Here is a 5,779-nt window from a genome sequence, read left to right on the forward strand (position 1 = left end):
TGAATTTTCAGTTTTGTTTATTTATACAGATTACCCTTACTCTTTCCCTGCTACTTGTCTCAGATTCCTGTTTCCTCACTTATCGACATGTTCTTCTTAAGCCTGTCCTTGTTTCTGAATATTTCTCAGGTTTCTTTTTGTTAACTGTGTTTTGTCTGTAATAGTTCTGATAATCTTCTCAATTCTTTTCAGCTTCTTACAGATTTACTTAAGTAATTTTATAATAATTTTCCACTTTCCTCACATAATCTGTTTACTCTCATCTCATGACTCTTTATCCTATCTTATTTAGTCTAACAATAAAAATAGCTTGTTTCTTTCACATAATAATTTTAAGGCCAATTATTCTTGATTTTACGTTGTTTTTAATGGTGTTAAAATATATCACATGTTATGACGTACACATAAGCGTACAAAAAATGTTAAGTACATAATCTGCAGCATATATTTGTAATTATACATTGTAAACAAATTCATGATTTTTCCTTTACAAATCCTCTAATACGAAATTATTAAAACTGCAAACCAAAAATATATTTCTCATTTTGAATTTTTCATTAATATTTACAATATGACAAGAGTAGGTGTTTTTTAATAATTACACGACCATCTAACTCGTCAGCTGTAGAGCACAGTAATAGAATGAAGTACATCTGGTACTTTATATTTACAGTTGAAATTCAGATATTTTCACAAGTACCGTCAATACATCATATAACTTAATAACTGAGATTGAAGATTGATTTATTGAATGTCGGTGAAGTGATCCAATAGGTTCATATCGTCCTAGCCAACTATTGTACTGGGTTACTCACTTTATGTGGGAAAGATCAATGTAAAGTGGAGCATATTGCAAAAAAATATGTATTAGTATTTTAAAAACGCAAACCAAAGATAACTATTTTAACAGTTTGTGTGAAACTTGTAAGAGCGAGATAAAAGCTCTTATCAGGTGGGTGTATCCCTCCATTAAAAACATCTTCCAAAACGAAAGAAATTAAATAGAAAACCTTAAAAATTAACTAGAATTGAAGTTGCTCGTTATCATCACTTTTACACAAAGTTAAATCCAAATGATAACCTGACATTAATATAAATAAAAAGATTTAACCTGCTGTAATAAAACAAGTTACCAAAATAAAAGTTTAGTGAAACATTACTAAACGATAATAGTGTCCTAACTTCAACATTGTCTCCAAACAAAAGAGGAATAGCCATTTTTTATATGCTGCTTATATTAATTATCTTCCACTACTCTGAAACGGGCCTCATTCAAATAAGTACTAATAAAATCCTCCATCTTACATGATTAAAACAAAAAATAGACTCGGTGTAAATCTAACAGTAACATTTCACGCTCAATCATAATTATAATACATTACTTTATACCAGACTTGAAAATGTTTTCTATATGAATTAATACCTCGCATATCCAACTTCCAAGTGCACGAAAACATCAGCGGAGACCACGACTAAACATTTGTTGTTTCTATTATTTCTCTGTGTAAGACTAGTCATTCCCATTAACTCTTGCGCTACTCTTTTACAAACGAATAGTTAAGTTGACCGTCACATTATAACGCCCCCCACAGCTGAAAGGGCGACCATATTTGGTGTGAAGGGGATTCGAATCCTCGACCCTCAGATTGCGAGTTGAGTGCCTTAACCACCTGGCCATGCTTCAAACAATCTCTATTAATACTTTGAAGTACGAAGTTTTACAAGTTAACTAGGAAGAAATCAGAAATGCAAAAACAGTTATAATGAATTCACTAAAGCCATTAAACAAATAGTAAACGAAATTCAACACAGCTATGAAAGACGTTTCTTACGTCAATTATGTATCAACACCCGTGACAGGACAGTAGAAACAAACAGAAGAAGAATCCTAGTCAAAAACCAGAAGAAGTGGGTACAAATTGACAACATGAGAATCATTCACCCCGCTTCTAGAAGTTACGATATCTTTACTTTTAAAAGTTTCCTGAGTCACGATAGAGAAAATATTTCTCAGAAATTTTTAAACTCTGTTTTTGATTGTTTGTTTTTGGAATTTCGCACAAAGCTACTCGAGGGCTATCTGTGCTAGCCGTCCCTAATTTAGCAGTGTAAGACTAGAGGGAAGGCAGCTAGTCATCACCACCCACCGCCAACTCTTGGGATATTCTTTTACCAACGAATAGTGGAATTGACCGTCACATTATACGCCCCCCACGGCTGGGAGGGCGAGCATGTTTAGCGCGACGCGGGCGCGAACCCGCGACCCTCGGATTTTGAGTCGCACGCCTTACGCGCTTGGCCATGCCAGGCCCTCTGTTTTCGAAAATACTAAGATTGTTTAAGGACATGGCTTGTAGCTTCATGTAACCATTACTCATTTAATAGCATGAATCCATTTTAAAACCTAGACAAGTTTAAATTACACAAAAGTAAAAAGAATTTAAAGAAAAATGTAATTAACATACAACTTTGAAAATGGCAAGTGGAATTATTTGTAATCAGTGTAACTCAATGACAAGTGGTAAATTAGGTTTCAAGTTTTTATCATTTTAAACAGCTTGTTTGGATGAATAATTCTCAACAATACGTGAATGGCACCAATTTTAAATATTCTAGAAATTTCAATAAAATATAGTGGTATGATCAAAACACCATCCATAAAATACCACAACTCTTGTTTTCTTTTATCTTTTTTAATAGTCACAATTTACTGATGAGGTTTGGATTTCATTGAAACAGATATTTCTAGGTAACTGTTGATGAATCACTTGGTTTCAGATACTTTACTTAATATACTCTTCAAAAAAAAAGAAACGCAAAAGGCAAAATATGAGAAAACTTGTTAACAAGTTTATTTCAGGTAGTTCTGTTTGACATGTGTGAAACTGCACATTCACTGCTGAACATCCAAAGTCTGCAAAGGCGAAGTCCACGCTCATTGGTTGAAGTTTAACGTCACTCAACGTCAATAACGAGTATGCCTCCCGTAAGCATCAATAACTACTTGGCATCTCCTGCCCATGGAAGCGTTGATATGACGAATCACATCCTGTGGAATGGCTGTCCACTCAGCCTGCAAAGCTGCTGCAAGCTGAGGTAGAGTCTGCGGTTGAGGTTGTCTCCGTCGCAGACGTCGGTCGAACTCGTCCCAAAGATGTTCGATGGGGCTTAAATGTGGTGATCTGGAGGGCCAGGGAAGAACGTTGATGTTGTGGTGTCTCAAGAAGACAGTGGTGAGTCGGGATGTGTGAGGACGGGCGTTGTCATGTTGAAAAACGTCATTGAAGTTCACCATGATGGGTTTCACATGGGGTCTTAGAATCTCGTCGACGTATCGTTGAGCCGTAAGATTCCCTCGAATGTGCAAAAGGTCTCTTGAGGCAGTAGACGTCGCAGTGGTGGTCCTATCCCGAAGGTGACGTAACCGAATGTAGCGATCTTGTGCGGGCGTGGTCACACGAGGTCTGCCAGATCGTGGACGGTCACGAGTTAATCCATGTTGTTGGTGACAATTCCATAGCCTTGTGATGGTGCTTTGGTGGACATTCACAGCTCTGGCAACATCTGATCGAGATTCGCCTGCTTCCAAGCGATCAATGGTGTTGTTGCGTTGTGCTTCAGTCAGTCTTGGCGAAGCTGTATTGCGTGTCGGTGGCTTAACACTGAGCTATGGAAACCGAGAACCCGTCACTTTTATAGGGATTTTGCACATGTTGCACTTGCAGAACATGCAACAAATTTATTGGTCACGCATGCGTTTTGGCGAAAAATCCGATGTTTTCCTCCGTTTTCAAAGTGCACAACTTTTATTGTCACTTTGGTCTGACGATCAGTGCATTAACACGTGTAACATCACATACTTTGAGCTTGTAACGTTATTACATATATTTCTATTTAAAATAACAAAAATATCCCTTTTGCGTTTCTTTTTTTGAAGAGTATATAAAGGAAATTTATGCTCTGCAGGTTAAAGTTTAAGGATCGTTAATATACAGCAGACTTAGGATAAATTTTGCAAATACTGATTGATTGAATGATTAATTGGAATTAAGCACAAAGCTACACAATGGGCTATCTGTGCTCCGCACACCTCGGATATCAAAATCCGGTTTCAAGCAGTTAGTCCGCCGTACCAGTCGGGACGTTTTGCAAGGATAATTAAGACACGAAGAAGAATGAAAAACTCGAACAAATAAGGAAGTCATGGTAACTCATACAACACTCTAAGTCATCTCTCAGCTTGAATACTGTACAAACTACACCACAGACAGTACCGGATATAAAGGGGTCCAACCCGTGCAATAGCTTGAGAGTGTAAATTCAGTGAAATGAAGAGAGAAGATGAAGGGGAAACTATCCAAGAACCCACGATACGTTTACAAACATGTTGACAAAAATCATATTGAATGTTCACATTTCCACATGCATCAAAGCAAAAAAAAAAAAAAAAATCAAATAAAAATGTGAGAAATGTTCTACTTCTAATCCACCATAGACATATTATGAAAAATAAGTTAGCTGTTTGATATTATTTAAGTTTTACAAAGACAAGGGAGTAAACATGACACAAGTGGTGTCAGATAGTAACGCTATACAGGCTATTATTTATGATAGTAAATAATGTTTCATGCTGGTGAGGTGGAATCTATTGTACTTGTGTGTCATTACTCAACACTAAGAATGTTTATCTTTTCACAAATGTTTTTTACTGCCCCCCATACCATTTTATCAAATGTTTTTCAATTACGACCTGATGAATTCTGATATCATACAAACGATATTACCGGCATTTGCATGCGCAACAGGAGTTCTAGAGAGGTCAAGGTGATATTGTTTTCTTTTATTGGAAACATATGGTAGAGTTTCAATGAAAAAGATTTAAAATAAATCATTACAAATCTCATTGTCGTGTGGTCTCACAAAATCGTCCAAGAAAATGTGATATATTTTTATTAGTTTACTTTTTTTAAGATTTACTTCTTACTGTTTAATTGTTTGTGAATATTTGGTAAATCCAGCTTCCCCTAACCCCTATATCATGTAGATTTATATTTCAACGTTACGTGTTATTCATTACGTTAACAAACAGTAGCTTGACAGGGACTTGTAAAGTAGGGGGATGAGAAGTTATATATCCGATTAAATTTTAAAATAATGTGAGAAAATATTTTATACCAAAATCATAAATCATTAAATAGTTGTTGTTTTTGCTACACATATAATTATAGCATAATATTTCATTATACAATGTTCTCTAATTCCTATAAAAATACACATAATCACAATGATCGCTGAATGTGAAGGGAGAAGATAAAACATAGTTTCTTTAATTCCCCAAGAGTTATATCAGTTTTGTAGTCACATAAAGGTACTCATTCTTCTACTTTGATCAGAATATCGATTTTCTTATTTTATCCTTGTGTTAGTGCAACGAAAACATTTTATGTAAAATAAGTCACCCTTATTATATTTCATTGTTCACACGCTAGTTGCTCTATAATTATATTTATTTAGCAGAACCAACATTACAACCACCATTAGACTAATTAAGGTGTTTTTTGGTGTGAGTTTCAGGCTCTAGAAGTAAAGATTCGTTTGAATAAATGTTTAGAAATAAACGTTTAGTAAACACACTAAAAGAGAATCATTATAGCCATTCCAAGAAAAAATGTTCAAATATCTTATTTTACGTAAGTAAAATAATTAAGCTAAAAGTTTACTTAAAACTAATATTAATGAGAAAATTCATTCGTCAACTTTTGAGTAAATACAACGTTAA

The sequence above is a fragment of the Tachypleus tridentatus genome, unplaced genomic scaffold, assembly GCF_004210375.1.
Source record: "Tachypleus tridentatus isolate NWPU-2018 unplaced genomic scaffold, ASM421037v1 Hic_cluster_2, whole genome shotgun sequence".
Lineage (NCBI taxonomy): Eukaryota > Metazoa > Arthropoda > Merostomata > Xiphosura > Limulidae > Tachypleus > Tachypleus tridentatus.